The sequence below is a fragment of the Pelophylax lessonae genome (assembly GCF_965119305.1).
Source record: "Pelophylax lessonae genome assembly, chromosome: 2".
Taxonomy (NCBI): domain Eukaryota; kingdom Metazoa; phylum Chordata; class Amphibia; order Anura; family Ranidae; genus Pelophylax; species Pelophylax lessonae.
In genome coordinates, this window is record NC_138769.1 from 339,501,064 (window position 1) to 339,524,141 (window position 23,078).

Below are 23,078 nucleotides of genomic sequence, written 5' to 3' on the forward strand. Positions count from 1 at the left end.
CTTATCCAAATGAATAACCAGGTACGGAGACTTGCAGGACAAAGCCGCCAGTTCCGACACTCTGCGAGCCGAAGTGATCGCCACCAAAAAGGCGACCTTTTTGGACAACATAGACAACGAGATCTCCCTGATCTGTTCAAAAGGAGCACGTTGTAACACAGAGAGAACGAGATTCAAGTCCCAAGGGGGCAGAGGATCCCGCCTCGGGGGAACCAGATGCCGCACACCCTGAACAAAGGTGCCAACCAAAGGATTGGAAGCCACGGGACGTTGAAACAGAACGGCCAGAGCAGACACCTGACCCTTTATCGTAGCCAGCGCCAAACGCTGATCAACACCCGTTTGGAGGAAAGACAGCACACGGGACACCGAGTACGTGCGGGGTGAAAACCCCCTGGACTCACACCAGGCAAAATAGGCCTTCCAAGTACGGTAATAAACCTTCCCCGAGGAAGACTTCCTCGCGTTGATTAAAGTATGAACGACCTCCGGAGAGAGACCCCTCTCCTTCAGGACCTCGGTTTCAACAGCCAGGCCGTCAAAGCCAGCGACTGTAAAGCAGGATGGTATATCGGTCCTTGAGACAGTAGATCGTCTCGAAGAGGCAGACGCCACGGGGCGTCGACCGCCAGATTCACGAGGTCTGCGTACCAGGACCGGCGAGGCCAGTCCGGTGCCACAAGAATCACCGTGTTGCGTTCCGAGTGTAACCTGCGAAGGAACCTGGACAGCAACTGAATCGGTGGAAACGCGTACATCAGCCTGTACTGATGCCACGGGGCCACTAACGCGTCCGACGCGTCTGCCCGAGGGTCGCGCGTCCTTGCCACGAACCTCTTCACCTTGTTGTTGAGGCGAGACGCGAACAGGTCCACATCTGGAAGACCCCACTTCGCGCACAACGTCTGGAAGACAGCCGGATGGAGAGACCATTCCCCCTGATCCAGGGTCTGGCGACTCAGATAGTCCGCCTGCCAGTTCTCCACTCCCGGAATGTGAACCGCCGTTAACGCCGGGACATGAGTCTCGGCCCAAGACAGAATGTCGGCCACTTCTCGAGCCGCTCGGGCACTCCTGGTGCCCCCTTGGTGGTTGATGTAGGCCACCGCCGTGGCATTGTCCGTCTGCACCCGAACCGGGCAACCCTGCAGCCGGTCCGTCCAGCGATGAAGACAGAGCCTTATCGCACGCAATTCCAGAATGTTGATCGGAAGGGAAGACTCCCCCTCCGACCAAGTCCCCTGAGCGGACAGAACGCCCAGAACTCCACCCCAGCCCGACAGGCTGGCATCCGTGGTGATCACCGTCCACGAGATCGGACAAAACGACTTGCCCCCGGACACCAACGGGGACTGGAGCCACCACAGAAGGTTTTCCCTGGTGCGAAGACTCAACGAGATTTGAAGATCCAGAGATTGAGGTCGCCCGTCCCACCTGGACAGGATCTCCGCTTGGAGACCCCGCGTGTGAAACTGTGCGAAAGGAATCGCCTCGAAGGCCGAGACCATCAATCCCAGACATCTCATACACGTCCGCAGAGACGAGTTCGGAACGTCCCTGAGGGACCTGACTTCCTCCCGGAGAGTCCTGAGTTTGTCTTCCGGCAGGAAGACCTTCGCCTGCACCGAGTCCAGTATCATTCCCAGATAGGGGAGACGAACCGACGGACTCAGTGCCGACTTTGGAAAATTTATCGTCCAACCAAACTCCTGCAGAGTTTGCATCGTGACAGACAGGTCCTCCTCCAGACCCTGTCTGGTCGCAGACCGAACCAGAATGTTGTCCAGATACCCCAGGACAGAAATGCCCTGGGCCCTCAATAATGCCAGAACCGGTGCAAGCACCTTGGTGAAGACCCGCGGAGCCGAGGCAAGACCAAAGGGCAACGCCACGAACTGGTAGTGATCCTCCGCAATGGCAAATCTGATGACCCTCGAATATGGGGATGTGAAGGTACGCATCCTTCAAATCGATGGAGGCCATGAATTCCCCCGGAACCAGGGCAGCCACCACCGACCGCAGGGATTCCATGCGGAACTTGCGAACCCGCACAGAGCGGTTCAGAGCCTTCAAGTCCAGAATCGGACGAACCTTGCCCTCCTTTCTGGGCACGGTGAACAGATTGGAATAAAACCCCCGAAACCTGTCCCGATGAGGCACCGGGACCACCACTCCCTGAGCCCTCAGGTCCCGCACCGCCAGGTGCAGGTCCCGCAGGCGCTCTGGAGACAGTTGAAGATTTGAGGGAAAAAATCTGCTCTCCGGCCGAGAGAGAAACTCGATCTTGTAACCAGATCGAACGATTTCCAGAACCCATCTGTCCCGCACACGGGCCAACCAGGGCTGAAGAAAACCGAGCAAGCGTCCCCCCACCCCAAAACTGGGTGAGGGCGCCCCTTCAGGCCGAACTGTTATGGGCTGCAGGTCCGGATTGGCCGGACTTCTGTTTCCCAGACCAGGGCTTCTTCTGAGAGCCTTGACCTTTGAACGGTTTGCCCTTGTAGTGCGGCCGAAAGGCACGAAAGGACCCCCGAGGGGGCCGAAAATTTGCATGCTTCTTCCCAGAAGCCCCCTTAGCCTTGGGGAAATGGGGCAAGAGAGTGCTCTTACCCCCGGTGATCCCCTTAATCAACACATCCAGGGACTCCCCAAAAAGGCGAGACCCATCATAAGGCAGATTGGCTAAGGTCTTACGTGAAGATTGGTCCACCGACCAACATTTTAACCAAACCAGGCGGCGAGACAACACCGCCACGCTGTGCACACGTGCAGCCAACGGAATCAAGTCCAGGTCCGCATCACACAGATACATGACACCCTGGTGGATCTGATCCACCATATCCAGGGTCGCCGCCGAGGCCGAATCGGCCACTAGGACGCGCCTAAGCATCTGCGTCCAACTTGCGATCGCCTGGGCTGCCATGAGAGAAGCAAACAGAGCCTTAAGCATAGAACCCGTAACAGAATAAGTATGACGGGCAAGAGACTCCAGTCTCCTATCCGTGGCATCACGGAAAACAGGGGAACCCTCTGCAGGAATCGCAGTGGCTTTGTTCAAAACCGCAATTGCATGATCCACTGGTGGAGGCACACACCACCGTTCATCAGTGGCAGGCGAAAAAGGATAACGCAGCTTGAATTTACTTGGTACCGCAAAAGGTTTGCGCAGATCGTGCCATTGATCCTTAACAGCGCGCTGAAAATCAGCATTGCAGGGAAAAACCTGCGGCGTCCTGCGTTTTCTCTGCGTCCCATAAGCCGCCAAGGCAGCGGGGGGACACACTTCGTCCTGCAAACGCAGCGTTTGCTTAATGGAAGCAATCAACTCATCCATGATTGCAAGCTCTTCAGGCGAGCCAGGGGGAGAATTATCGACCCCCTCAACTTCAGCCTCCACCTCAGACCCCACTAGATCAAGAGAGGAGCGGGACCCCGATAAGGAGGTCCCTGCCAGAACAGCCCCATCACCTTCACCTTCAGAATCAGAGGACAGAGCAACTCTGGGCCGTTTAGTAGATTGAGCAGCCACCAGCATTTGCACCTGAGCAGCAAGGCCAGCCACAATAGTGGCTAAATCCCCCCCTGGGGGGGAAACAGCGGTCCCCTGGCTTTCCACCAATACTGTAGGAAATTTGCCCTCCTGAGAATCCATTGCCCCTGTAATGCCAGACAACCAAGGGTTAACTGCCCCTTTTTAGCAAGCGCGGCAAGCGCAGCCCACCGCACCACACTCAAGCACAATGAGACCCCCACAGGGAATATGCAAACTGAACACAGGCAATGGATAGCAAGAACAGAAGGATAAAACCTGAGGAGACCCTCGCCGCTGCTGCTGCCTCGATCGGTGTTCCTGGAAAGAGGAAGTGATGCTGCCAGGGCGCTCTATGTAAGCCTATGGAGGCTACAAGAAAATGGCCGCCATGCATGTAAACCATGCGGCCGGAGCGGGTGCAGGCAAAATGGCGTCGTTTGGCGCCGAAAACGCCGCTCCACAGTGCATTAAAACACACATTACAATCCAATATAAGGATACATGTTAGATCGCCGCAGTGATCGCTGTATATGCCCAAACATGCCAAGAAAAAACATGCCCCACAGCACACAGCTCTCACACTGCCCAGCCTGACACACACAGTGTCATACAGCTCCCCCCCCCCCCCCTTGCAGCCCACAGCATGCAGCCGAGAGATAGGGAGACAAGCAGTGTGAATAGAGGCAGGTTACACAGTCCCAGACTGACACCCCCCCCCAGACAGACAGGTCCCCACATAAATACACTTGCCTCACATGGCGTGGGGGACCCGCACAGGCGAACAAGCCGCTGCACATGAGGCAGGGAGAGTCGCAATTCAAGACGCACAAAATGGGGGTTAAGAAACCGCACAGCGTCCAGTGAGGTAGCCACCTCACCAATCATCCCTGCACCGAACAGGGATGGGTCGTTCACTATGCCAGGAGCGTTACCTGGCTGAACGCTCGATGGCAGACTGGGAAGCCACTGACCCACGACCTGCGACCAGGGGGATCAGCCCGAGACCCAGTCCGCATGATCCTCTTCGTCCGAAGAACTAACTAACGCTGACAAAATAACAGCTAATAAAAGGTAGAGAGAAAAACTCAAACAAAATATTAAAAAGAAGAAAGAGTCTGGGACAGAAAGTCCCAGCACAGAGAGAGCCAGCCACTCCTGACAAGCTAGACATTAAAACTGAGATATGGTTGCAGGAAGTAGGAGGGTATTGACTGAGGGGACCACCCCTTGAGGGTGGGATATGTTAAAGCTTTATTGTTAACATATTCTGTTGCCTAGCTACTCCTTCGGAGCAAAGTCTAATACCCCCCATATGTGACGAATATGAAGAGGCGGCGACTGTCGGAGGACGTAAGAGAAAAAAGGATTTAGATTTTTTTTTTATACAGGATTTTAGCGCCAAAAGTCTGTGCAGAGCTTTACAACATGAGGGTAGACAATACAATTCAATACAGGAGGAATCAGGGGGGCCCTGCTTGTTAGAGCTTACAATCTAAAAGGGATGGTACAAACACAACTCTGCTGATCCTAATCTACAAAAAACTAAACTCAAGTAAAAAGGATTAGTCAACCAGAGGCCAAAAGTTAATGCTAAAACCTGATACACACTAGAAAACTGAAGAGCTGGATAGTACAGCAATCTACCCTGCTGAGCTATTGTGTTCCGACAGGGGGACACCCAAACTCCCGCCCCCCACCAGAACACACCAGTCAGCGCTCTTAGCCATTGGCCAAGAGCGCTAATCATGAGCCGATCGGCAGACCTTTTTTTGGTAATGCCCCTTCAACAGAACGGTTTCTGTTAGACCAGCTGCCATAAACACAGTTCAAATGTCAGCCGGCTTCTATCGAACCAGCCTATGCTGCCTGTTATTCAGCCCTTTAAGGTCCATGCACACTAAGAAGAAAAAAAATGCCAGAATCGGTGGCAGAAAAGGTGGCATAAAAATTGCTCATATTCCCTTGTATTGCACAGGGGCATGGACATTTACTTTTTTAAGTCCCCCCCCAAACCCCCCCCCCCCCCCCAAAGTATTCTCTTCTGCTCATTTTTCACTATAATTAATGTACATTTTAAATGCTGTGTTTAGGTGCCTTAGTGTTTTTTTTCTGCCCGAAAACTTCACTCAAAAACGCACTTGTGATTTTATTTTTTTTCTGCCTCTAAACTCTTCTCATAAAATATGCTTCTAAACGCCCTAATGTGCATGGACACATAGGATAACATTGAGCTAAAAAAAAAATGCAAAACTCCTGAAGCAGTGTTTTTGTTTTAAGCAGTGTGCATGGACACTAAAAAGGCTGCAACAATTCACAGCTGAGATAAAGAAAACTGTTCATGGGTCGTCTATAACCTGTACTCTCCGCATAACTGGGCTTTATGAGGAAAAAAAATTAGTAAAAAGAACATAAAAACCACATTAAACCCCATTGAAAGTTTGAGAAAAAGCATGTGGGAGACACAGCAAACACAGAAAATGATCTCTGGCACCCTCAAAAACACCTTTCCTACATGGAAGCAATGTAGTGGTAAGAACGCGTTGTCAGGATGCTTTTCTAGCTGGGAGTGGGACAGGTCAAATGTGAAGGCTAGATGGTGCAGGACATACTGTATAAACAGGAAAAACTGTTTTAGTCCAGAGCCCTGGGAATTCCAAAAGTTCACCAACCTCCAGAACAGCCTTAAACTACAGCTAAAGTCTTAATGAAATGGTTTTCAACCAAGAACATAATTGCTTTAGAATAGCCCAGTCAAAAGTTCAAAACCTAATCCAACTGCCTATACAGGCAGTCCCTGGGTTACAAACAAGATAAAGTCTGTAGGTTTGTTTTTAGGTTGAATTTGTTTGTAAGTTGGAACAGGTACATTTTTTAGGTATAGCTCCAGCCAAAAAAAATTGTTTCCGTTTTTTAGCATAGGGAAGCGTTAACACCCCTATAACATTTATTTTGCTGTCTGTACCCCTGTTCAGAAGATTTCATCTCACTTTCTGTCCCTATGACAATTGGATTTTGAAAATTTTGGGTTGTTGTGGAAACAAGGATGGGTGACACCTTTTTCCCATGAAAACTCTTACAGGCATGAATTTCCTTTCCTGGGAGTAAAATTTCCTCACACATCCTGTTGTCTCCTTCAGTTTGTAAGTAGGAGTCATTTGTAAGTCGGATGTTTGTAACCCGGGGACCGCCTGTATGTGGCAAAACTTGGAAATTGCTAATCAAGTATGGTTCCTATCCAATCTGACAGAGCTAGAGAAGTTTTGCCAAGAACAGTGTGCCAACACAGTCACACCAGGATCCAGATGCATAAAACAGGAATAGAATTACCACCAAAAAATGTGCATGTGATTTTAATAAAAGGTGGTTCTATCAAGTACTTGGGCAGGGGAAGAGGAAGAGCCAGAAGAATTAGCTGCCAGAATCGGAGGATAAGTGGAGAGTTGTTTTGTGCTGGTAGAGTGAAAACAGTTATGGAAGTGAGTAGTTTAGTCAAGCATCCAGGATAGCAAGGATCTGAAGAGCAGTTGAAGTGCATCTATGGCCAAAATTCTAAAATCATATATTCATTTCCACATTGAATTTCAATTCTAGCCTATTCTTTTTAATCTGAACAATCTTGAAGTTTATAAACTTATATCGTGAAGAAAGCCACACATTTACTTTCTTGAATTTCGGTGACACAAATTCACCATGTCCTGTAAGTAGGAACTGCCGTGTCACAGACTTCACAACACATGCCATGCCACTTCACATACCTCCCAACAGACCCAGATTTTTCTACAAATCCTTAAAGTGGTCCTATAGGCAGAAGGTTTCTAATGCATAGAATGCATGAAGATAAAAAGCCTGTGTGCAGCAGCCGCCCTAATACTTACCTGAGCCCCATCTCGATCCAGTGATGTTGCACTAGAGACTTGGCTGTCTCTCATTGGCAGGAGAGGGGGCAGGGCCAAGCTGCAGCTCCATGTCTGAATGGACACACAGAGCAGCCCTCATAGCATGCTGCTTGCTGTGACAGCACTTGGCAGGAAGGAATGGCCAGGAGAGTTGGCGAGGGACCAGAGAAGAGGAAGATCTGGGCTGCTCTGTGCAAAACCACTGCACAGAGCAGGCAAGTATAAGAGCCCATTCACACTGCCGCGACTTGTCAGGTGACTTGACTTGTCAGCCTGACAAGTCACGGTCGGTCGCGGTCCATTGAATAGCACAGGACCCGTTCTAATAGGAGCGACACAAGTCGCTCCGACTTAGAAAAAGGGTCCTGTACTACTTTGGGGCGACCTCGGAGCGACTTGCATAGACTTCCATTATGTAAAGTCCCTGCAAGTCGCGGTGCCCATCGGTGCACGCAACTTCACAGGTTGCCCCCCGAAGTCGTGTCGCCTAAGTCCCCGTTCACACCAGGGCGACCTGTGAGGCGACACAGGTGAACCGGCCTCAGTGTGAACCGGCTCTAAAACATGTTTGTTATTTTTAAACAAAAAAAATAAAAAACACGACTTTGGTATCACTTGAAGTCCCACAGATCCAAATATTGTCCCGCACTGTCCATTCTTTGGCCCAGCATCACTATTCTACACAGTGATTTAGGGCAGGGGATAGGAGCGCCAACATGAATTAATCAACAGCTGGTCAGCTGTTCAACACGTGCAGTCCATCATTATAACTTGTAATCATTTAGAAGTTCTGGAACTGCAGTTAATTTAGAAGGTTCACATACTGTCATGAGACAGTTGCAGCTCTATTCTTGGCTGCTGTTCCAGAATATCTGAATTGATACAAGTAAAGCCTCGTACACACGATCAGATTATAGGGCAAATTTTCATCCATTTTTTGTTGCATGCTAGTCTCATATGGAAAGTGAAGAGGCTACTGTCATATGAAAATTCTCCTACGACAGAATTCAACTTCATGTTCAGTGATGTCATGTGTTGAATTGTTTTGTATGCATTTTTTTGTTTCCGAGCATGCGTAGTCTTGTTCCTATGATTTTTTGCGGACGAAAACTGTACTAATTAAATGAAAATCGAACATTGTGTTCACGTACACTAAAACATTTTTTTATAGACTGCAAATCCAGTTTTTGTCGTACGAAAATTCTTAATCGGCTGTCCAAAGCACTAAACTAATGATCTGAAAAATCGTCAGATCGTTAGTTGGAGGAAATTTTACTTCCGATTTTCTAATGGTGTGTACAGGCCTTTAGAATGATGGCGTACACTTACTAACTGGCTAATCAGCTGCTGATTTATGGAAATAGCTATGGACTAAACACAGAACCCTTCAATGCTGGTGAGAGAGGAGAGAATGGGGCACTGAGAGCAGGGACAGTAGGGACAGAAGGGGAACGGAGCACAGATTTACACACTTCACACAGAGCTTTTGATATTGGCCGCAGTGTTTCTCAGCCCCTGACTGTAACTGTGTGTACACATAGCAGGACATGCACTGTACACTATCACTCTGGATCTATACATGTGCCTGTTTTTTCTTTTTAATATTTTAGATTTTTGTAAGTGAGACTCATTCACAGCATAATAAATATGAAGTATGTTGTAAGTATAAGCACTGCAGATTATGTACAATGTATATCATAGCTATGTTTATGCTATTTAACCATGCTCTTAGTCCAACTTCAGAATCATACTCAGCAATCACTTTTCTAGTGAGGTAATCAGTTTAAACCTGCTGCAGTTCTGTAGTAACTGCTCACTTTCTTCAGGAGATACCTTATACTTGGCTCTGTGATTTCATTATCACTTCTGGACCGGAAGGATTTGCCCCCTTAAGGACCAGGCCATTTTTTGCAATTCGGCACTGCGTTACTTTAACTGAAAATTGCACAGCCGTGCAATGCTGTACCCAAATAAAATTGATGTCATTTTTTCCCCACAAATAGAGCTTTCTTTGTGGTAGTATTTGATCACCTCTGCGATTTAAATTTTTTAATTTTTTGCATTTTAAACAAAAAAAAAAGAAGAGTGACAATTCTGGAAAAAAAAAAAAAAAAATATATATATATATATATATATATATATATATATATATATATATATATATATATATATATATATATATATATATCACATTCTGCTATATATTACCAAAAAAAATAAAAATTCTAAATCAACATTTTTTTTTATCCTTTAAGGCCAATTTGTATTCTGCTAGATTAAATAAATAAATTGCAGTAAGTGTATTCTGATTAGTTTGCGCAAAAGTTAATCGCGTATACAAACTAGGGGAAAGATTTGTCTTTATTTTTTTTCCACTAGTAATGGTGGCAATCTGCAGTTTTTAACGGGACTGCGACATTGCAGCAGACAGATCGGACCCCTAACTGACATTTTTGACACTTTTTAGGGGGGGAACAGTGACATTACTATAATAATCAATGCTAAAAATATCCACGGTTATTGTAATAATTACATTGGCAGGGAAGGGTTAACCTAATGGTGATCAAAGGGTTAAGTGTGAGCCTAGGGGAGTGTTTTCTAACTGCATGGGGGAGGGACTTGTGAAATGATCACAAAGACCTGTGATTGGCGCTCTGATCATTTCAGAGAGAACAACGGTCTGCTGTGTTTACAACAGCTGACCGTCGTTCTCTCTCAGCGGGGAGGGATCACGGGTGCCCGGCGGCAACCTTTCGTGGATTGGCATCCTCGCTGCCTAGTGGGGGCAGGACCGTGCTCGTCCCCTTACAGCTCCCGCGAACCAATGTACCCATAAATTAAATTATTTTTAATAAATTTGCAAAGATTTCAAAACAAACTTCTTTCACGTTGTCATTATGAGGTGTTTGCAGAATTTTGAGGAAAATAAGGAATTCAATTTTGGAATTAGGCTGTAACATAACAAAATGTGGAAAAAGTTAAGCGCTGTGAATACTTTCCAGATGCACTTTATGTGCATAAGAATTACAGGGGGACACTAAGGGGACAAGTCCCGAAATAGAAACGGCAGGAAATAAGGAGTCAGGATACACAAATCTGTCACTTTAAAGAAGTGAAACACAGGCTGTACAAGGAGAATGTGTTTGCAAGAATCATTGATCTGCAAGTTATAAAAAAAAAAGCTTTGAGGGCTCATCAGTTTAGAGTTAACTAGGAGTTCTTGTGCTAGAATTATTGCTATCACTCTGACGTTCACAGCGATAGGTTACACGTGTGGTGCGACTCCAGTTTACATATGTGTGCACACCCTGGGCTTGCGCTTGTGTCCGTGTGCAGGGCATTTAATTATAATTGTATATTTTTTTTTTACTTTTTTTCCTTTTGTTGATTTATTTTTAACTAGATTGTATTCACAAATGGTTAATAAACTCCCATGTGATAGTATTGGCAGGTGACACGTACTCCGTATGGTGGCATTAAGTGTCTAATAGACCCCAATGTCTTCCCTTCACAGCATCTAACCAAGCACAGATCGGCTTGGTTAAGATATGTCCCCTGGCTGTAACAGCCAAAAAATGGTAGATGTAAAATCAGAAGTGACAATCATCCTTGCTTCTGGTTTCATTGCTTACATGTGAAATAGAGGCATGGATCTGCCTTAGTTTTACATCGCTCTCCCCCCTGAAGCAGGTGGCTCTGGTCCCAAGATGCTGGTAAGAGCATGAGAGCCCAGGAATCAAGGGGGGGGGGGGGGGAGGGACAGCCGGTTGGAGGAGAAGGTGACAATGCACAGCCCCATAAGTTTCAAGCTGGGAGCCGGATGAACAAAACCCACACAAGCTGATGGCTGCTACAGCAGAAGGAAGCGGCTGACATTTGGACAGTGTGTACAGCTGCCTGTCTGACATGTCTCATGCCTGGCTTGTTCAACAGGAATGCTGGAAAGCCAGCATCCGATCAGCGCTGGCAGCCCTCCTGTCAGAACACAATAGCTCAGGAGGGGAGATCGCCAGATTTACACATCTTAGTTAGTATAGTGACCTCTTAGCCTGCTGGGTTGAATGCAAAAAGAAAAAACTTAATGTGTGTACCCAGCCTTAGATTTGAATGCTAATCTCCCCTAGATTTCTGACATCAACTTTTGTATTATCCACTTTTTACTTTAAGGGCTCATGCACAAAGGACGTTTTTACAGCTGTGGTTTTTGGTTTTAGGCGTTATTTTCTGCAGCCAGAAAACTCCCCAGCATGTTGTTATCCTATATGTCCATGCACACACAGGCTGTTATCAGCAGTTTTTGGCAGGGGCATTTTCTGGCTGGAAAAAAAAAAAAACAAAAAAACATTCCAACACAGATAAGGGCAAAAAACACGGCTATTCTGCATTTATCAGTGTTATAGAGTATAGTTTAGCTGAAAAACTCATTCTATAGTTACAGCTTTACAGTTACAGTATGTCGCTCCAATACACTGCATCTCCAATGACAGTAAAGAGCCTATGACGTAAGCGCTTTACCATGTGATCAGCTGTGTCCAATCACAGTATAACCAGGAAGTGCTAGTTATTGGCATTCCTCTATTCACTGCTGACAGGGCGTGAGCAGAGAAGAGCTGATAAACAGCTCTCATGACAGTACAATTTATATATATATATATATATATATATATATTTGTTATATTATATATATATATATATATATATATATATATATATATATATATATATATATATATATATATATATATATATATATATATATATATATATATATATATATATATATATTATATATATATATATATATATATATATTTTTTTTTTTTTTAAACTGTGGGTTTTGGTTTTCGGCCAAGTGCATCCTGCATTTCTGGTTTCGGTACCAACATTTTCAGTCGTTGCACCTCTAAAATAACCCAATCCATAAACAAGATCAACGCAGGCTTAACTCAAGGATACAGAGAAAACAACTGTTTTCCCATTTGCCCTGTTCACACCATACATGTGTGGAGGTGTATGCTGCAAAAAATGAAGCAGGTAAGCATTTTTACCAGCTTGACTTGCTACGGTGCTTCTCAACTAGCTGTGGTGCTTTACAGGCACATAGGAGATGCCCTCAAATAACCTGCTGAAATATTTTTTAAAAAAAAGGTAACAGTGGGATACATTGTAACAACACATTGCACAGCCCCTGCACAGCATACACCAGTGCACACACGTTAGCATGTGGGATGGTGTGAATGAGCTCTAAAGAATATTCTTCTTTCAATAGCTTAAATAAGCACCTAGGATTTAAAAATACAGACTACCATCTAGGGGGGGGGGCTTGTTCACATCGATCCACATGCTAAAACAGGTACACACCGGTGCGCATTATATTGGGGTATTGCGATTAGTTAACACAGGGCATGGAAAAAAAAAAAAAAAAAAAACTTTGCACATATTGCAAGGAAACAAGAGGGGACTCTATAGTTGCTGCACACAACCCTAGGAATTAGGCACACAACCTCTTCAGAAGTTTAAAAATACAATTTTATTTTTTACAGATCATATAAAATCATTCCAGAAAGCCAATAAAACACGAAAAATCCATATTGCCATTTCTAAAGAAATACTCTCTGCTAAACATAGCTACGCCTCCTATGTAGATATAGACCTGAACATAAGCATTGACAGCATAGAATTATAAGATGGATTTATTATCTGAGAAGAAGGGAAATGGAGTACGGTGCAGAGAAGTATCATTGGGTTCAGACGCATTTCACGTTTAAAGCTTCATCAGGAGACCCCAATACAACACAAGGATATGGGAGTGGTAGTAGTTCTGCACCTCAATTAGAAACACCCCAATACAGAACACCCCACACAGTATAGAGAATGGATGGCAACAGAGTACCCTTTGGCAAGAAACCAGAAGAAGACCTAAGTAGATCATTCTGAGAAGAGTGTGGGTCGTGGTGATGGCTGTTAAAACATAACCAAACTTTAGTTTATTGGAAAACAAAGGCCATTCATCCCAAAAGGATACTAGCAAGGAAATGTAAAATTCAAAAAGTACCTGTAGATTAGAAGTGCTGTTTTTTTCATCTTTCATGTAAGTGCAATTGTCCTAATGTACATCTTATTGCTGGCCTTCACTACGGAGAGTATTATTTTCTTCCTTCATATTGTGCTGTGAGTGCAAATGGTCTTAAGGTTTACATGTAGGGGCATTGGCGTTTCTGAGGAGTGACAGATTGTCTGTGATGACATTCCACTCTGGTAACCGTGGTCCGGTGTTATTTTATCTGAGTGTTAGAAGCGTTTTGGCCACTATGCTGGAGATTTTTTAAAATGTTCTGGAAAGCCCCATCTGCTTTCACAGAGGTGGTGTCAAGATGCATTTATTTTATTTATTGCGCATTGAAATATATATTTGGAGGGCTTATATCTATCAATTTGCACCATTTATTGTATCGCGTTGAATGATTTATTATAACATAGGATATAGCGCTACACTTTTTGGTTTGTAAATAATGCTTTGCAGCAAAAATGATTATACCTTGTTGGGTCAGCTAGGCAGCACTGCTGCCAAATGCATCCTATTATATGCCACACCACAACCCATACACTAGGCTCGCATTTGTGGTGTAGTATCCCCTTTAAAAAAAAAAAATAATCAGAATTCAGGAGGCAGCAGTAAAGTCTACCTGCCACCTTTTGGGTGTCTTTAACCAAGGGTTTCCCAATTAATTTTTCCCTTGGAACCCCAATAAAAAAAAAAAAAAAAAGTGTGCCGTAGAGTAGCGCACCGCAAACCTTTCAATGAGCAGAGTGTAATGTTCTCTTTTGCTGGCAAATTCTTTTTAGAACTGGTTTATTTGTGGACAATTGTGTTCACATGTCTGCAGTTGCGTCAAGTCAATTTCGATACTTTGTTTTCGTTGCAGAGTAAGGCCCCGTTCACACTGGGGCGATCCGACTTCCCCAGGCGACCACACAGGTCGCGGCGCGCTGCTCGCACCGCGACCTCGGAGCGGCCGGCACGGACTTCATAACATTGAAGTCTATGCAGGTTGCTCCGGGTCGCCCCAAAGAAGCTCCGGACCCTTTTTCTAAGTCGGAGCGACTTGTGTCGCTCCTATTAGAACGGGTCCATAGCTTCTGTATGGCAGGCGACCTACGGCGACCTGTCAGGCGACCAGGTCACCTGACAGGTAGCCCCAGTGTGAACGGAGGCTAAAGCGAAAATCCAGTTTCACATAAGTATGTGTTGGTGAATGGTAACAGAACTTTGATTGCCCGATTGGACAATTCTGGGTATTCTTTGCGTAAATCACCCCAAAAGGAATAGGAGAAACTTTTTTCAATTTTTGGCTTAGTTGACTGTCAGAAGTTATATCAGATTCTCAAAATCTACATCAGCAAAATTGGCTGGTCTTTCATAAATGGATTTCGAACCCAGTCATTGTTTTCATTCAAGAATGGAAAATACTGATTATTAGATGTGATTAAATGGCGTAGAAGATCTACAATTTCATTGCAAATTTCATCTTCAATTTTTGATTCTTCAAGAAAATCCTTAAATGTGGGCAAAGAGTTCAAATTATTTTCTCAACGATGAGGTCCAAAGCTGCAGCTTACTCGACAGTGAAAATATTTTGTCTCTTGCGTTAAAAATATTAGTGTTTTTTCCTTTGAGTGATAAACATACGTCATTCAATTTTGTGAATAGGTCTGCAAGATATGCTACTTTGGATAACCACAGAGTGTTTGTTAATTGATCAGATAATCCAAATTTATGATCCTGGAAATATGCAAGCAACTCTTGACACAATTCAAAACATTTCAACAAGGACTTTACCTAGTTAAAGCCAACGGACTTCTGAATGAAAAAGCAGAGCAGAGTGGCGACTATCCATATCTTCACATATTTTAAATATTCGTGACTGTAATGGTCGACTTTTTATAAAATGAATAATCTGGACCGATTCGTCTAGTACAGTTATAAGTGAGATTTGAAATATTTTTAGCTACCAGTGCATGTCTGAAGAACACAGTGAGAGCTGGTGCCATTTTTTTGTTACATTTCTTATTTCTGCCACTTTCCCAACCATTGCTTTGGCACCATCACTGCACACATCTACACATTTGTCCCAATTTATACTGTGTGTGTCCATGCACTTCTGGATACAGTTAAATAAGTTCTCACCAGTGGTATGAGTTTTCACACAGCAAGTCTTCTTCAATCGGTTTGTCAAAATTATCTAAACAAAAACCAACAAAATTGAAAGTCCGGCAACATCTGTGGACTCGTCTAATTTCAGTGAGTACCCACCACATTGATGCAGTTGAGAAATTAGTTCAGTATGGATATCATCAGCAAGATCATGAATACGGCGCAAAACTGTGTTGTTGGAAAGTGGCACAGCTTCAATTTTTTTACTCAACTTCTCACTTAAAATACATGGCACTATTTCTTTTGCACGTGGTTTTATTAGCGATTCCCCAATCATGTGTGCTTCTCCTGCAAGTGCTATGCAGTAACTGACTCTGTAAGAAGCCGCTGTGGCTTTTTCATTAGAATTTTGAAATGTTTTGCTCATAAATGGTTTACTCTTCTGATACTCCTTTAGCTTTAGCTTAAAAAAGTCAATGTCTTTATCTTTGTACTCTGCATGGTTTTGCTCAAAATGACAACGTAATTTAGCAGGTGCTAATGAACTGTTTAGCAATATTTTATCGCAAAGTACGCATTGTGCTTCAGGACAGTCTTCATTTAAATGCGCACCTGTCCTCGCTCGCAGAAGCGAACACATACGTATGTACACAGCATTAAAACCACACATGTGAGGTATCCCCACGAACGTTAGAGCGAGAGCAATAATTCTAGCGCTAGACCTCCTTTGTAATGGCCCATACACACGATCCGAAAATCGGAGGACAGATTGCCGTTTTTTTTTTTTTTTTGCATGCTAGTCGCATATTGAAAATTCTGAAGTTACGAAAATTCTCGTACGACAGGATAAAAATTCAGAAGTGATGTAATGTGTTGTAGTGTATTTGTATTGTATTTTCAGACGACAACTGTACCAAATTTTACGAGAAACATTTTTGTGCTTGTCCCATCAGATAATATTGGATGAAGTGTCGTAAATGGCTCTCAAAAGCTCTGTACTGATGCGATTATGGTACAATCGCCTTGAAAGCAGCATTTTTCATCCGATTTTCAGATTGTGTGTACAGGCCATAATTCTAATTAGGTAACTTGTAAAAAAGTCCCCTAAGCACACCACCGCCTCCTCTCCCGGGCTCTCTGGTCCCATCGCAAAGGCAAGGAGCGATGTGGCCGGCGGCGATGGCTGCCTGGAACAAGGAGAGAGTAACTGACATTGTTCCCCTCTCTCTCTGTAACCCTGGAAACTGGAAGAGACGAGTATTTGTCAGTTCCGGTTTTGCCCCTTTGTTTACCTGGCCACCAGTGGCCAGAGAAGCAGCCGATCAGACCGATCTCTATCCAGTTAGCTGCATGGGAGGCCAGAGAAGAGATTTGGGGTAGAATAGACCCCAAATCTCTCCATAGGCGTGCACACAGGTTGTGCCGGGTGTGCCTGGGCACACCCTAATCACCCCATGTGCATTGGTATTATCCAGGGGAGACACCAGGTGGGTGGTTGGGGGTGCAAGTATCAGTGTAAATGCCCCCATTATATTAAAGGCCAGGTTCAACCTTAGAAACACGTTACACCCGTATTTAGGGTATAACATAATATGCTCCTCATCAACTGCCTCCTACCACCAAAACCGCCTCCCTGTGACAGCAGGTGGCGTTCATATGTGTTTGAGCTTTGGGGTGCACACCCTAATGCAATAGGCTGTGCACACCTATGCCTGTCACAGCCCATGCTATCACAAGGGATGTTGTTCATCCCTTGTGATAGCAATAAAGTTTGTAGAACTTTTTTTTGTAGAAAATAATAAAAAAAAAATTTAAAGTGCAACTGTCCCACCGTGCTTAAGCGCAAATGCATACGTTACTCCCACACGCATATGTTAACGGTGATCGCACCACACGTGAGGTATTGTCGCGAACGTTTTGAGCGAGAGTAATAATTCTAGCACCAGACCTTTTGTGCAACTCTGAACTGGTAACCTATAAAGGCGTTTAAAGCTTTGCCTATGGAGAATTTTAAGCACTGTAGTTTTCCGCCATTCCGCGGGCAGATGCAATTTTTAAGCGGGACATGTTAGGTGTCTATTTACTCGATGTAACATCATCTTTCACATTACACCCAAAAAATTGGGCTAACTTTACTGTTTTGTTTTTTTATTCATGTTTTGTGTTTGAAAAACTGCTGCACAAATACTGTGACAAAAAAACAAACAAACACACCATTAAAAAAAAAAAAAAAATATATATATATATATATATATATATATATATATACATATATATATATATATATATATACACACACACACACACACACACACACAATAAATAAAAATATATATATATATATATATATATATATATATATATATATATATATATATATTTATTATGTACAAGTTTGTGGTTCTAAATACATTTTTACACGTAGGAGCAAAGTGTCAGAACAGGCTTGGGAAGGAGATGGTTAATATATGTCCTGGTGTAAAGGGATGAGGTGACAACCCTATGTAAACATGGCATTTGTGACGTCCCGTTTGCATGAGGCCTTTTATAACGTTATGTACAAAATGGAACGGAGGCAATGTGTGCATTGTATTTCCCTCTCATACCTAGGTACACTACTAGCAATCTATAAAGAGAAGACTTGGTAATGCACATTCCCAGCCAGCACGGTATGTGTCATGTACACATCAATAAACAAGCTCCAGTTGTGGATGGGAGCCGCTATTCCTCACACAGCTGTCTCCCAGTCAGCGCATACATCCTCCCAGCACTCCCCTCTCTATATAAAGAGCAATACGTACGGAAACGCCGCCCCGGTTTCCCGCGCTTCTCCTCCTCACACACGTGATCCGCACCGCGAAGCCTCCGATTCAATAGCACCTCGTGTCTCCGACAGTAAATATTTGAACTGGAGATCATTGGATGCGGCGAACGCGGTCACTGAGGGGGCGTGTCGGCCGAACCATTGTTTGAAATAGGTATACGGTGACAGAAGCCTGCCGTGGCCATATTGAATGAGGGCACTGGCTCTCTAAACCTCACATACACAAACCTTACTCAAACACTGGGAGGGTTATTGGGTTTGGAGAGATAGAATGCCTCTCAAGTGCTGGATAGAGTTTTTATTATTGCATAGCCCGCTTAAAAGGCATTTGTATATTCCCAATGACTGAGACGCAGCAAAGGCACATCTCCCGACCAACTGGAAGAACAGCAGGTAAATGATTCGCTATGAGCTTCTGTTTATGCTCTACCGCCACCTACTGGTTGAATTCAAAAGGTGCATTTACTTTCATTGGGAAAGCCTGCTCCGTTTACAGGAAGCTGTACACTCTACACCAGGGATATGCATACTGTGGCCCTCCAGCTGTTGCAAAACACAAGTCCCATCATGCCTCTGGGTGTCATGCTTGTGGCTGTCAGAGTCTTGCTATGCTTCATGGGACTTGTAGTTCTGCAACATCTGGAGGGCCACAGTTTGCATTTCCCTGCTCTACACCAAGGATATGCAAACTGTGGCCCTCCAGCTGTTGCAGAACTACAAGTCCCATGAGGCATAGCAAGACTCTGACAGCCACAAACTCGGGTTGCCACTGTTCTAAAATTTAGTCAGACCTGTGAAAATTCCAGACCCTCGTCACTTCCGGTGATACTACGTCACCACCAGCAGCTGTTGCGAGCCCCGGTGCGCATGCGCACAAGACATTTTCCAGGTCAGATGAGATTTTAAAGAGGAAGTAAAGTAAAAAAAAAAAACAGAGAAAAAAAAAGCCCTGTAAAGAGAAAGGCATAATGAGCTAGTATGCATCGCATACTAGCTCATTATGTAGTACTTACCTTAAAACGAAGCCCCCGCCGTGCCGCCACCTCAGCGACAGGACGGCGACATGTCCTGCCGTCCCGCTTCCGGGTTTGCGTCCTCCGGCCATCTGATTGGCCGGAGGCGCGATTACATCACTCCTGCGCATGCGCGCGGGAGCCGCCGTTCACGGCACTGAGCTCTGAAGGAACGGCACGGGTGGCCGTTCCCTCAGAGCGCCTGCGCCGATGACGTCATCGGCAGTTTGCGCTGTAAATATCTCCTAAACGGTGCAAGTTTGGGAGATATTTATAGCACCTATAGGTAAGCCTTAATATAGGCTTACCTATAGGTAAAAGTTATACAAGAGGGTTTACAACCTCTTTAAGACTTTGCTAACAGCTGACTGAGAGGAGGAGGAGGGGCTGAGGTAGGACGACAACACCGCCGCGGGAAAATTTTACAACACCCCCGCATCATCGAGCAAGGGACATGTTGCAGAGCTGACTTAGAGGGATTCTCTATTAGTTTCCATAGAGAATGCGGAATTCACTTCTATGTGAGGGTGGAAGTCTATGGACTTTAGGCGGAGGTATGTGTCAGTAAGGGCGGAAGTATCGGGAGAACAGGCGGAAGTGGCTCTATGTGAGGGCGAAAGTCTAGGGACCTCAGGCGGTGTTCTAAAATTATATACATTCACTTCCTTCCCGCCTCCTCGGGACAGACAGTCCCGTCTAAGTCAGCTCTGCAACATGTTCCTTGCTCGATGATGCGGCGGTGTTGTTGTCCTATCTCAGCCCCTCCCCCTCCTCTCAGTCAGCTGTTAGCAAAGTCTTAAAATCGCATCGGACCTGGAAAATGTCTTGTGCGCATGCGCACTGGGGCTCGCAACGAGCTGGTGGTGACGTAGTATCACCGGAAGTGACGAGGGTCCGGAATTTTCATGGGTCCGACTAAATTTTAGAACACCACCTCATCCCTTTAACCACTTGCCGACCGCCTGCACAAATCGCCGTACCCATACAGCACTTCTGCAATTTGCAAATAGGGAAGGTAATCTGTGGGGCCAGCGGCGGCGATTGCCGCCGGGCATCAGTAATCACTGCCCAGGAAGACAAAACATCACTCTACCGTTGTAAACATGGCAGACCATTGTTCTGTCAGTTATCACAGGGCTCCTGTGTTCCTCCTATTTAGGAACACAGGTCCCTTTGTTGATCCAATAAGCCCACCCCCCTTAGTTAGAAAACACCCCCTAGGCCAGTGATGGCGAGCCTTGGCACCCCAGATGTTTTGGAACTACATTTCCCATGATGCTCAGCTACACTGCAGAGTGCATGAGCATCATGGGAAATGTGGTTCCAAAACATCTGGGGTGCCATGGCTCGCCATCACTGCCCTAGGCTCACATTTAACCCTTTGAACGCCCCTGGGTTAACCCCTTCCCTGGCAATGTCATTATTACAGTAACAGTGCATATTTTTAGCACTGATTACTGTAGTAGTGTCACTGGTCCCCTCAAAAGTGTCAAAAATGTCAGTTAGGGGTCCGATCTGTATGCGGCAATGTCGCAGTCCTGCTAAAAAAAAAAAAAATTGCTGATCGCCACCATTACTAGTAAAAATAAATAAATAAAAATTACAAATCTTTCCCCTAGTTTGTAGACGAGATAAGCTGCATAGTAATGGGAAGGAAGCATGCCTCTCAGTTTGTATGCCCCAGCACCCTTAAAGCAGTGTTGGGTCTCATTAAAAAAAGGCCTGAAAAAAAAAAAGCTTTTATTTACCGATCTGAACGCAGCTGCATTGTTTTCAATAAAGAAATTCACATGGGTGCATAAACATGCAATAGGGTGGATTTCCTATAATTGGAGCACTCAGAATCTGGTGAAGCTGTGCGTGGTAACCAATCCGCTTCTCACTTCAGCTTGTTCAGTTAAGCTTTGGCAATAAAACCTTGAAGCTCATTGGTTTCTTTGCAGAGATGCACCAGATTTTTCACTCTCCAGTTTTAGTAAATCCACCCCAATGCCTTCAGATCCATAACACAGAATCCAAAAATCTGTGTCTTAGGCATGCATATACATGTAGATCACTGAAAACAAGAACAGTACAATTTTTATACATGCCTAAGCACAATTTTGCAACTTTGACATGTGTTAGTAAAACTGTATATATCTTCACAACTACATAGTGTATCCAGATGGATTACATCTTGTTTTTTCAGGACAAGGCTTTCATTTGGTGGTAAATGCCAACAGATTTCTCTTGATTTTTTAATGTTTTTTATTATCATCAAAAGGAAAACTGGGCCAAAATAGTAAAAATAAATAAATAAATAAAAACACAATAATAATAATAATAATAATAATAATGATGATAAATTAAAAAAAGTGTATATTTCTTGCAATTATCAGAATTTACCACAAAATAACAACCCAAAATAAAATCTCCTGCTTCTGACAATTACAGCAATACCACATCTTTGTATAATTGTTGTTTGTACCTGTAGTACAGCCCAGAAATAATACCCCGTTCAGACAGGGACGACACAACTTGGTGGGGCGACCTCGGCGCGACTTGCACGGACTTCATATCATTGAAGTCAATGCAAGTCGCCCCAAAGTAGTACAGGACCCTTTTTCTAAGTCAGAGCGACTTGTGTTGCTCCTATTAGAACGGGTCCTGTGCTAATCAATGGCGAGCGACCCACCTAGACTTGTCAGGCGACCAAGTCGCCTGGCAAGTCGCGCTAGTGTGAATGGACCCTAAAAGTGTGCATTTTGCTATTTTATTTTTTTAACCTGCCTAAAACACAATGACATGAATACCATTTAAAAAAAAAAAGAAAATGTTTTTAACAATTTCTACCCAAAATATTCTGACCATGACTCTTGACCCTAAAAGCCGTTTCACACTGGGGCGACCTGTCAGACGACCTGGTCGCCGTAGGTCGCCTGCCATAGAGAAGCTGTGGACCCGTTCTAATAGGAGCGACACAAGTCGCTCCGACTTAGAAAAAGGGTCCGGAGCTTCTTTGGGGCGACCCGGAGCGACCTGCATTGACTTCAATTATATGAAGTCCATGCCGGCCGCTCTGAGGTCTTGTGAGGTGGCCCTGGCAAGTCGGATCGCTCTAATGTGAACCGGCTCTTACACTAACCCTGGCAAACTTTGTTCTTGTTATTTTATTTATTTTTTTCTTCTTTATTTTTATTAAACTTTTTTTTTTTTGTTACACGCTTTTGTTTGTTTACATTTCCTCTCCTGCAAGAAAAAGAAGATACAAATGTATCTTTTTCTTCATTTAGAAGAAGTATTGTCATAAAAATGCACAAAAGAAATTAACTTTGGTGGCACAACAGGCTAAGTTTTATTACAAACCCATTAAAAACAATTAGTAATAATAGAAAAAATAAATAAATAAATAGAGATACAAGCAATTTTTCTGTTGGACGCCCACCCCTGTTGGTATACAAGAACTTTGAGTTTAGGGAACCCAGGTTTACAACAATTCTAGGGCATATATATCCATCCAACAATGAGGACGTCAGTACACATTGAAAAAATAGCTTGTATCTCGATATTTTTTTCTACTATTACTAATTGTTTTTAATGGATTTGTAATAAAATGCATCATTTTAGAAAACCTAGCCTGTTGTGCCACCAAAGTCCATTTCCTTCGTGCATTTTTTGA

The 23,078-nt window shown here is 44.4% G+C and overlaps 1 protein-coding gene across 1 annotated transcript in view; it reads right to left on the bottom strand.

Moving 5' to 3' along the window:
• Positions 1-18,520, bottom strand: part of EPB41 (erythrocyte membrane protein band 4.1) — a 367,791-nt gene extending 349,271 nt beyond the window's left edge. The window contains exon 1 of the mRNA XM_082247681.1: positions 18,385-18,520. The gene's annotated coding sequence lies outside the window, so the exon portion shown is untranslated. The remainder of the gene's footprint in view (positions 1-18,384) is intronic.
• Positions 18,521-23,078: the final 4,558 nt, after the last annotated feature.